This window comes from Cupressus sempervirens, chromosome 5, assembly GCF_028749045.1.
Source record: "Cupressus sempervirens isolate cs-2001-9-10 chromosome 5, ASM2874904v1, whole genome shotgun sequence".
Taxonomy (NCBI): Eukaryota; Viridiplantae; Streptophyta; class Pinopsida; order Cupressales; family Cupressaceae; genus Cupressus; species Cupressus sempervirens.
The window spans coordinates 11,876,751-11,889,602 of record NC_143122.1 but is presented as its reverse complement, the minus strand read 5'-3'; positions in this window follow the sequence as shown (position 1 = coordinate 11,889,602).

Sequence of the window (12,852 nt, the reverse complement as noted above, 5' to 3'; positions counted from 1 at the left end):
TTAAACCTTTTATCACTTTCACCATCATCTTGGTCATGATATTGAGGCGTGTTATAGTTTGTAACATAAGATTCAAAATTTGATAGGTTTTTAATGCTTTAATTTTCTATAGTTATTTCTTCTTGTAAATTCATAATAGAAATATGATGTCAAGAAAAATAAACATGATCAACCTTATCTCCTATTCAAAACCTTCAAGAAGAATAAACTCAAAACCTTACTATGTTTATTCACAACATAGAGATTTGAAGGTTTTGAAGGTTATGGCTTGAGGTAAAGGGTTGATATAGATTTTTAATAAAAAACTTTTTTAATCCATTTCTTCTTCTATTTATTAGTGCATTAAATTTCCTTATGATGGTGAGATTAAGATGATCAATCATAGTCTCTATCATCCTTCTAGGCCTCAACATTTTGCTACCCTTGATTTATTTTGTCCTTTTCTTCCTAGTATACCTCCTAGTGATCCTAATTATCCTTTTGTATCGTATCAAGCTCATAAATGTCAAAATATTGCTGAGTTGAGAATCCCTAGGGATAATTCTCATGGTCTTTTATTTACACATTCTTCTTCTAATTATTATATTTCTAATGGTCAACTACCTCTTGAATTTATTATGGTCCCTCCTTACACTGTTGCCACTACTTCTAGTGTGATTCCTACTTCTAGTATGGTTCCTACTTCTAGCCTAGTTCCTCATAGTTCTCAACCTATTATTTTTTCTCTTGTTAACCCATCTAAGGATGTTAAGGAACCTATGGTTTTTTACAAGGCTTTTTATTCTCAACAATATTTTGGTGAGACTAAGTGTAACCAACATTCTTGTAAATAATGAAATAATATTCACCCTTGTGCTAATAGAGGTGGTTAATAGGACTAATGAGATAGATAAATATGATATTAGTATTTTGGATATATTAATCTTGATGAAGAAGATACATTAGATAATGATGAGCATGCATGATATTATTTATGTTTTTGACTTTCTTAACATGCTTTCTACATAGCTTACACTTACTTATAGCCTTTAGAATAGTGACTTTCAAGTGATTCCTTCTTTAGACTTAGCTATTGTTCATGTTGTGTTGGATGTTGGTAATCTTACAAATTTTCCACCTTCTCTCCATACTATTGACCAAGATAGGGGAGGATGGAAATGCACTTGAGTGAGTTCTCTAAAATAGTATATTTTTGTGTTTTTTGCTACTATGATGTGCTTCCCTAATACCATTTTTTCTATATTTCTATTTTTATATTTATTTAGAAAAACTTTTTTGCTCCATTGGCACAAGGTGATAAGGGAAGAAAATTTTTGTAAAATTATTCTATTTTTATCTCACTTCTTCTATAAATTTTTATATATTGTCTTGTACTTGTATCAGTGTTCATAATTTTATCCTTATGTTGTCTACTTGGATTTTCAACATGGTAGCACCAATTCTTTTCTGTTTCCATGATGGTAGTCCAAAAAGACTCTTCTTTGTAAATCTTATGTGTCTTTCTTCCATTATATCATTTTTCTACTTCCTTTGGGGTATGATGATATTCATACTTGATATAATATTTACATGTTATCTTATGATCATACTGACCCCAAAGTTACCTGATCCCTTTGTGCTTTCTATATATATTATGTACTCATTTCACTTGATTTTTCTTCTCTTGGGGGAATTTCATAGTACAACTATCTCTCACTGGATGTATGTATACACCATTATAGTCATTGCTCCTATTAAAGTTTTAGAAATGAATTTAACATGGGGGAATATCCTCTATTCATTCTTCTTTCAAATCATGGCATAGTAAATACAGATTCTAAGTATGACATAGGGTACTTTAGCCCTCGATGCTTGGTATGCTTCCTAGGTTTTCCTCAAATCTATGCATTTCTACTTCATCCCTTCTTTTTTCACAAATATGATGAATCCCTTTATGGATTATGCACAATCCTAGGGAATGGATTCTTCACGCACACCTTTAATTTAGGAAGTGAGAATCTTTGACAATGGGTATCTCTCTCCTTTCCACACATATATGCTAAATATTGTATGTGGGTAACACATAACAAATTTCTATGTCCCATACATGGGTAAAACATCCAAACATATATACTAAATCTTATATATACGTAACAAACAAGAATTTCCTAAATTTCTCAAATATAGGTAACACATTCAATCATAACATGCTAAGTCCCATACACGTGTATTAAAAATATTATATTTTTCCTTTCTATGATTGATTCACAGTTTCATGTACATTTCTCATTGGAGAGATCATTACACCCCTTCTCTCTACTTCTTTTAGTTAGTGATTTATCTGCTATTATGATCTTGGAGTTAGCATAGACTCAATTCCTTACGGACATGCTAGATTATTTGTCTCCTTCATTATGATAAGATTATCTTATACCTTGTGTTGTACTTTACAAATATTTTAGATTGAGTTCGCATGCTTGCTAAAGTTGGAGCTCAATGTATTATCTTAAATGCAAAGCACTTCAATTTAATGATGGTTTAGCACCTTTTTAATATGAGATCATCATCTTCTTGCATCTCTCTCCCTTTCTTCCCCTTTCTCCTCCTTTCTCCTAGGTGAAATTGGGGAAACACATAATTGATACTCTTTATAGCTCATATTCTTATATCATAAAGCTTAAGGAAGGATCTAACCACCTAGGTCATCCTTTTCTCTCATCTAATTGCTCAAAATCTATTTATCATATTATCATGACTATATCTTGAGTTTTCAACCTAATTTCTAGGATCATAAACTTGTTTTGGGACCCCAAATGATTCCTAATTATATTGGGGCATGGTTAGTGTAAGGAAGAAAATGTGCATGGAATTGTTTCCTACTCAAATCTTGAGTGGACAAAAAATGAACTTCATCTAACTATTATAGATATTTCAATGGATAAATAAATATGCATAAGTGAAATTGTTGGAATTATTTAGAATAAATGAGAGGGGGGTGAATCATTTATCCAAGATCTAGATGTTGAGATAAAACTTTTTAGTGCTTATTAGATCCATATCCATAAAACCTTAACATGCATAAATCCATTATATCATACAATACCTTAACTTAGTATGTTACTACATTATGTCAAAATAACTTTGCAAAAATCTAAATATGAAATACTATAAGAAAATTCACACAATTTGACACAAGGTTTCTATGTGGAAACTCAATTTGGGAAAAAATACTAGTAACATGCTACCAATTCTTACTCTTCTGAAGGTATAACCTATGAAAGGCCAACCCTATTAAAGATTACAATACACATTGTTAAATGTGACCTAGTTAAAGGATTTCAATCACCATGTTAGGAGTGAGCCTTATTAGAGGACTTAAGAACATTCCATTAGAATGTCACCCAAGTAAGAGATTTACAAATGACTATTAGGTCAACCTTAATAAAATAAATTTTATCCACACTGGTATAGTTGTTAGAAGCCCATAATAAGACTTGATCTATTAAAAACTTACAACTCACTTGTGGATTATAGATTTTTTTTTAGTCCTCCATTATACTTGACATTCATACTCTTCAACTCTGATAGCTAGTTCACCCTTCAAGCATTCATCTCCTTAAGCCTTGTTGCTTTGTATGCCAATTGCAGTCTCCTTTATTCAGCCACTAGATGTGTAGGATTTGAGAGATACAAATCCACAGAACATCAAGAATACCTACATACAAATAACTTGTTACAAGAGAGAAGCAAAAAAAAGAAAAGGGCAAAACTCAAAAATCACTCAAAAAGTGAGAGCAAAATTATGATCCAATTTATTGAGAATGAATTACAAGGTTCAACCTATAAAGGTGAACAAACCCTAAAGCCTAAAAAAGCTAGGTTGCAAATTAATAATTAATAAAAGAATTAATTATTAATGCACCTAAGATAAAGCTTAAGCACTAAAGAGTAATAATTTAACTAATTAAATCAATATGATTTAAGTAGTAAGAAAACTAAATATTACTCTAACAGCCCCCCTTAAGTTAAGCATAGGGGGTAAGCTAACCTAGCACAACTATGAAAGGAGGAAATGGGTCCTGACAACAATGCCTGATCAAGGACCCAATACAAGGAAATCTCAGTAAACTAGAGACAAAGGAGAAAACCTAGTGGGAAAAAATACTCTCCAAAATGAGATAGAAAAGAAGAAAAAAATGGCTCAAGAGACTCTCTCAAAACCATAAGTACAACCAACCCCCCATGAGAGAGGGAAGAGACATTAAAGCCCCCCCAGAATGATGGAACCCCTATAGAAATGATCAAACCAATGGAACTTCATTGTGGAAGAAATAGAGGCACAAAACAAGGAAATCCTTGAATGAGAAGTGAAACTAGAAGGCCTAACGGATGCTCAAAGGAGAAAACATGAGGATCCTAAAAGGGAATTCCCAATGTAGGTGGTGTGACAGGTGTGCTGATATTGTTATGAAAGAGGAGATGAATGTCCTCTGTAGAATCCTCAAAAAGTGCAGTTGTTGGCTCAATGAATGGAGTTGGAGGGTCAGAAAGTGTTGAAGAAGAATCATACTAAAGAGAAAAGACCTTAATAGGATGTGGTGTGATAGTCAAAACAATGATCTTAGGAACAATACAAAGGTTCAAGCATCCTGACTACACCACATGATGCTCTTGCGAAAGAGAAGAATTGTGCTCCAATAATGGAGATGGTGGAAAAAAGTGTGAGAAGGTGTAAAGATGGGTGGTATGATTAATTATCCCTTTAGAAATAAGGCCCACTATCACACTATCTTGAATGAAGACTAAATCTACAGTGAACTCAACAGTCTTCCTTGATCCACTATGTGTAATTTGATAAATCGAGAGAAGGCTTATGGGCAGAGATGGAACATACAATACATCATTGAATGTGTCATCCTGAATTTCCACTAAACCTTTCCCACAAACTTTAGGGCATTATTATTCTTGATGAGAATATGAGGAATGGGAGAAGCCTCAATATTAGAGAAGCCATGTATGGTGAGAAGCACCTGAATCTAGTATCTAAGGGACCTCTAAAGGGGATGTAATGGATACCCATAATGCATGACCCTATCTAAAATCCTATCTAGATGTTGAAGATATGGAAGAAGAATGGAAAGTAGACCCTTGTGAGGTAGAAGAGGATGGAGAGGAAACAATGCTCTTATGAATAAGAGCTTGCAAATCTATAATCTATTTCTCATAGCCATCAAATCTCTTCTTAAAAAAATGTGACTCATCATGAGGTCTCTTCTTACAATAGGAACATGTAGGGCTCTTAGTCTTCTATTTCTCCTTCTTAGAAGAAGATGGTGGGCCAATAGAGTGCTGAGAAGAGGAATCTGATATCTGCTTCAACTTCTTCATCTGTATACCCGGAGGTGTCTTACAAAATAATGCCTATGATTGTGAACCTATAAGTGAATCCATCTGACTGAGCTTAGACTTCTCATGAGTCAACCTATCATAGAATGTCTCAAAAAAGGGCATAACATGTGGTGTACCTAATGCATCCATAGTGGAGTAGAAGGTAGAAGTGAAAATATGATAAGGACTTTGAAGCTTTGAGAGTATCAAAAAGACACACTTATCATCTAACTTCATATTTCTAGTAACCTATAAAATAGAGTGAAGAGACTTGAACTTCATCCAGAAGTCCTAAATCCAAGTGAATGATTTAGGTACCAAGGAGGTGAAGTTTGCATCTATCTGTAGAACCCTAAACTGATTCATTGTGCCAAACAAGGTGGAAAACTTGTTCCACATAGCCCTGGGTGTGGTCAAACCATATAGGTGGAACAACAACCCATCTAAATTATTCAGTGTAATGAGGTCCACTACCTCATCCATATTATTTCACTACATAAGAACTTCATAAGGCCTCTATAAAACTGGCAGAGCCACATCAAGGCATGACCATAACCCCTTTTCCATAAGCAATCTAGCCATCTATCCTTTCAAAGTGTGGTAGTTGTGAGGTGTAAGGTAGATGATAGAAGAGTCTTCCATTGAGAGAAAGTAGACAAAAGTAGAAGGATCTTTTTGAAATGAATGATAGAAAGAGAATTTGCACCCCCCACAAAATGTTATACTATCTCCCATAAAATTCAAATAAGTATGAAAGCACACAAAACAAGAAAAAACCTATTTTTCTAGATGCAGAAAGGAATGAAAATAAAATTCTACACTTTGATGCCAAAAACAACTAATCAGACGACAAAAGTGGAAAATAAAGCTAGCATGGTTGGATCAGGCTCGAAAAGAGCTTTCCAATGATATATGATACTTCAGTTTTCAATACCATATGCCAAAGTTATGGCTAAAAAACCAACTATACCTCTATAAAAGGAGTTCTCTAGAAAAATACAGAGATGAAAAAAAATTGATGGGCATCTACACGTCAAGGAATCATCACAACCAGTAGCTCATGGCTAGAGTGTAGGTGGCGCTACTGGGTGAAGGTGGAGTTGCAGCCAGGGATGAGCAATGGTTTGGCCATGGTGGTTCCTGAATGGGCTATTGGTGGTGCATTGGGTGTGGGTAGTGTGCTAGCTATGCACAGGTGGCATGGTGGCAGTGCATTTTGCATGTGCCAAAAAAACCTTAAAACAAGGTTTTTAAATTTTTTTTTTGAAATTTGTGTTATACAACCTAGTAGAGGGGAAAAAAATTCCCAGAGGCTATTATGGCCAAAAATAACAAACTTTATATGAAAATTGAATCTCTCGAGCCTTTTGAGCATGATGGCGAGGTTTTTTTGGGCCCAAAATGCTCAGAAAAAACTTCACCTCTAGATTGATGACAAAAACCTTGAACAAACTACAACACCTACAAAAAAAAAAAACCAAAACAGGCAACAATAGGAGAGCTCTAAAACCATGTAGGATTTGAGACATACAAATCCATGGAACACCAAGAATACCTACATGAAAATAACCTATTATAGGAGAGAGGAAAAGAAAAAAGAAAAACCCAAAAATTACTCAAAAAGTGAGAGCAAAATTATGATCCAAGTTATTGAAAAAATAATTATAATGTTCAACCTATAAAGGTGAACAAAACCCTAAAGCCTAAAAAGGCTAGGTTGCACATTAATAATTAATAAAAGAATTAATTATTAATGCACCTAAGAGAAATTTTAAGCACTAAAGATTAATAACTTAACTAATTAAATCAATATGATTTAAATAGTAAGCAAAATAAATATTACTCTAACAGGATGATGCAGTACCCTAGACTTCATGTCTTCCTTAGGTTATTGCACATGACAACCTTTTCTTCTAGCTAGCTATCTCTATAAATAGAGAATTTATATCTTTCTCCACTTAACCACAATCATCTGTTTTAGGGTTATGTAGGATTCAATGAATTTACCCATTTTTCCATTTGGTTCCTCTAGAAACTTCCTCTATAATCTTCCTTCAATTTGCCTCAAAACATTTTACCTTGAATTTTGTGCCACTAGCTCATCATAGTTATCTTCCACATCCTTCACATAATTTGAGAAATCAAATTAGTCATCTTGGATTTGTCAAATCTTTGATTTAACATTGTTTGTTGTCACTTGACATCTATACTAATATATCACTTAGACAACACTAATTCACTCGACAAACACTAATTCACTCGACAAACACTAATTCACTCAGCAAACACTAAAGTTTACTTATTCTTGTTACCAACTAAAATTTATGGGGCATATACTAATATTCACTTAGCTTACACTATTTTTCTTCTTTTCTTGGCACATATTGAGTTTCAATATGCTTCTATTGATTTCTACTCAGCTCACACTAAGTACTCAGCAAGGCTTGGCAAACACTTTTCTTACTTGATCTTCTTCCATTCTTTTCTTTTGTAATCTTTCATTTCAAACTTTAAGTAGATAATAGTACACTATAGTATCAATGTTTTACTTAGTCTTAGTGCTTCTTTTAGACACCAAATAACTCAACCTTTCTCTAGCCTATCTTGTTATCTACTCTTTTCAAATCCTCTTCATCAGTCAGCTAAATAATAGCTTCTAAACCAAAAGGAAATTGTCTCACCAATAGGTAGTAGGTTTGACATCATTGAAAAAATAATGATTGTTCCATTATAGGTTCATCACTTCAAAACAATCTCTTTTCAATAGAAATATCACAATAAACATATAACACAATAATTGCCATTGGGAAACCCTTTCAGGGGAAAAACCCCACCCTCCAAAACCCACACAATGTATTATAAAATTAGAAGATTATAATAAACTTGAAATGCAAGTTCTTATAGGAGCACATCACTACAACTCAAGCTCAAAGAGACTCCTTCTAGCATCCAATCCTGCAAAATAAACTCAATGATCCAAACATGTCCCCATGCCCTCCTTTTATCGTGATTTAGAACCTGGAAACCATTTATGGTCTTACAAAACAATGGATCAAAACCATGGGAAAACTAACCATGCCACATGTTACTGACTTTTCATTTGTAACTCCAAGATGGGGAAACAATCAAGTTAAAATAGCATTTTCGTCCATAATTTTGACCTCTAGTTCCAAACCCCATAAAAGTCATACAATGAGATGTTTATACTCTAAAAATGACCATCTTATATTCAATTAGGTTAAAGTTAAATTTTTAACAAGTCATACACCTTTTTTGAACACATAAACATGTGGAGAACTACCACAAACAAATTCTAGAGTTTTCTAGAAAAAGCTTACAAAGTTGAGACACAATTATAACCATTCTCCCACTTGTCGAACACCTGGAAAGAGTTAGGGGATCCAAAGTGTCACGGACTTAATTTCTAGGGACCAAGAGGCCCATAGAGTTTGAAAACTATCTCATCTTCTTTGTGCACATGAGCTTAGTTAATGCATGAACAAGATTCACCAAAGTTTCTACCTTGTCTGGTTTCAGCTTGCCTTCCTTGACCATATCTCTTACCAAATGATATTGTATGTCAATGAGCTTGGTCCTAGCATGAAATGTTGGTTTCTTTGCTAGGAAGATTGCACTCTGATTGTGACTATAAATTATCAATATACCCTATTTAAATTCTATATCTAAACGAATTCTCTTTAGCCAGATGGCTTCCTTGCAAGCATGAGCAGTTGCCATATACTCTACCTCTGTAGTGGAGAAAGCAACCATAGCTTGTCACTTTCTCATCCAACTAGTTGCACCACCAAATAACATCAACAAATATGCATTGGTGGATCTTCTTCTATCAACATCGCAAGCCTAGTTTGAATCCACATAGCCTTGAATATCCAAGGAATTCTTATTTTCTATTCGATGGAAACATATAGAGTACTCTAGGTTACCCCGCAAGTATCTAAAAACTCTTTTTACTACATCTCAATGTGCTCTTCTTGGATTAGACATGAAATAGGAAAGCACTCTCATTACTTGGATAATTTTTGTTCTTGTATAGACCATAGCATACATCAAACTTCCAACAACACACTAATACAGTAATTGACTCATCTCTTCCATCTCTAATGGGGATGTAGGACACTATGAGATAGAAAGCATTTTTCCCATACTAACAACAAAATTCAATGGTTAGGAATCCTCCATATTGGATCTTCTCATAATAATACCAACATGCTTAGTTAGACCTAGCAAAAGCTTTTTGTTTTTCCTATCTCTTATAATCTCCATTCCTAGAATGTGCCTTACTACACCAAGATCTTTCATTTCAAACTTTGTTAATAGCTAAGATTTTAATTCTATAATTAGACCTTTTCCTTTTCCAATAAACAAGATTTCATAAATTTATAGATTCCACAAATCCCAAACTCAATACATATGTATCAAGCTCCTAGTACCACATTCTAGGACTTTTCTTTAAGCCATAGAAAGATTGATTTAATTTACAAACCAAATGAATTTTATCTTTTAACACAAAGTACTTTGGTGATGTCATATAAAATTTCTTCCTCCAAATTCCATGAATAAAAGCCGTGTTCACATCCATCTGGTCAACTACTAGATCATAATCTTCTATAATAGAAATTAAAAATCAAATGTATGTCATTTTTTGTAGAAGAGAAATTTTTTTACCATAATCAATTCTTGCAATCTAGGAGTAACCTTTTGTAGCCACACTGCTTTATACTTAGACTCAATGCTTTCATCTAAACCTAATGCAAGTGCATCTCGAGTTGCCTTGTTATCTTGCTCTTTTTTGTTCATTCTATATGTTGGAGTCAAGTTACTGTAGCACCTAGTTGGAGCTGAGTTACTGTAGCACTCAGTGGGAGCCAAGTTATTATAGCAATTTCTTCATGTGCCAAGTTACTATAGCAATTCCTTCATGTGTCGAGTTGCCCAATATATGCCAAGTGACTTCATCTACTGAGTTACCCAATGTATGCCAACTGACCCTTCATGTGTAGAGTGTCAGTATTTTGGATGTGATTTCTGTGAGCTGACTTGTGTGATTTATTTTTGATCGCAACATTTATGTTAAGATCTTTTTCCTGGTATGTGTGCAGACCATTTTTGGGTTGGCCCTCCTCTTATGTAATGTTCTAGAATAATCTATAAGCCATTTTAACAAGTATATATAGAGTGTTTAGGCTTAGAGTTAGGAAATTTTTTGGACAAGAGGATTAGAGAGAAAAACTAAAAGTGTTAATTTCCAGTTGGATCTTTGAATGTGAATGTATTTTTAATTGACCATAACCTAGAAGGCCTTATAGCTGGGCATGTATGAACATATTTTGATGAATCAATAAAAGTATTTCACTCTTCTTCCTCCTTTGGCTGTTGTTCCTTGTGTTTGCTTCCATTGTGTTAACTCTTGTAGGGTGGTTTGGATAGCTAGGTGAGCCTTTGGTCCTAGTTATTCATCTTTTTCATGTATCAGTTGGCATCAAAGCCTATGGTTTATCCTTGTGGAGATTGGATCATGTAGAACCCTGATTTGGATTTAGTTGTAGAGTGACAGATCTATGGATTTGACCTATAACTTGGACAGGGTTACAATCTTGTAGGAACCTAATTTGTAAAGATGCTTTGTGGTAGAAGAAATACTGATGATGCTATATTGGATTAGTTGAGACAAATTGTAGCCAGATTAGATGCTATAGAGATAGCCCAAAGGAGAGGAGTACATCTTGATGATGTAAGTGATGATGAAGCAACAACACCAAACCATAATCTAAAACCTGAAAAAGATCAAGATGAGGAAAGATTGTTGCGACTGTTGTCTAGAGAAAATTCAAAGCCTACTGTAGAATTTTTTCCTTATGATGGAAAATTGGATACCAATGCCATGTTAGATTGGATCTTTGATATGGAGAAGTTCTTTGAGTATGAAATACTCCTAATAATGGAAAGGTGAAGATTGCAATCACTAGGTTGAAAGGTCATGCATCACTATGGTGGGAGCACTTGCAAACTGATAGACAATGGAGAGGAAAGGAGAAAATCAGAACTTGGCCAAAGATGGTGAACAAGGTAAAGAACAAATTCCTTCCTGCTGATTACCAAATTAGCTTGTTGAGAAAGATGCAAAATTTGAAACAAAAGGACATGACTGTGAAAGAATATACCAAGGAATTCTATAGATTAGACATTAGATCTAGATATGTGGATGATGATGGTGAGAAAATTGCAAGGTACATTAATGGACTTAGATCTAGAATTCAAGATGAAATAAGTTTTGTGAAATTGGAAAGTGTAGAAGAAGCATATCAATATGCCTTGAAAGCTAAGGAGATCTTAACAAAGAAGCATGAATAAAGAGAAGGAGGTAGAGGTGGTAGATTCCAAAGAGGCAGAGGTAGATCTTATGGTGAAGGTGGTAGATTTGAAAGTTTTTTGCAAGATAAAGGAAAGACCAAATGGAAAGGTGGTGATTCTTACCGAGGAGGCACTAATTCTTACCGAGGAAGAGGTAATTCCTATTCTAGAGGTGAATTTCATGGTAATTGTTTCAAATGTGGTAAAGAGGGACATAGATATTTTGAATGTAAATCCTCTGAAAGTAGGCAAGGTAACCAAAATGCTGTGATTCAAGAAGGTGATGTGGGTTCACCAAGTGGACCTAAGGTTGGAGAAAATTTGATAGTGAGAAGAACCTTATGCAATAAGGGAAGTGATAAAGAACCTGTTTTAAGGAGAAGTCTTTTCAAGACAAGATGTAAGATGGCTGGAAAATGTTGCAAAGTGATCATTGAAAATGAAAGTTCTATGAATCTGGCATTAGAAGAGCCGGTTACCAAGTTGTAGTTGTAGAGGCTGAAACATCCCAAACCTTATCATTTTTCATGGATAAAAGATGAGCATAAGATATCGGTAAGTGAGCAATGCCTTGTGAAGTTCAAAATTAGACATTACTTTGATGAAATTTTGTGTGATATTATGCCCGTGGATTGTTGCCATATTTTGTTGGCTAGACCTTGGCAATATGATAGATATGTTGTACATGATGGAAGATTGAATCAATATACTCTCTGGGTAAATGGGAAGAAACAAATATTGCTACCTTTAATTGAAAGTCTGGATGAGGTTAATTGTACTACTATAAAAAATTGCATGGTTAATGGGAAACAATTTGAAAAGGAAATGAAAAGGAATCAAGTCTATTTTTTCATAGTTCCTAGAGGACCAAGTGTTGGTAGTAATGACTAAGCAAGAGAAGCTAGTAATGACTGAGTGACAACAGATAGTGATAGCCGAGCACTAGTAGAAATTAAAAAATTGTTGAATGAGTACAAAGACATTATTTCTGATGATATTCTTGATGGTTTACCTCCAGTAAGAAGCATAAGTTATTGTATGGATCTGATTCCTAGAGCTAATTTTCTAAATAAAGCACACCATATAGATTGACACCTATAGATAATGAAGAAC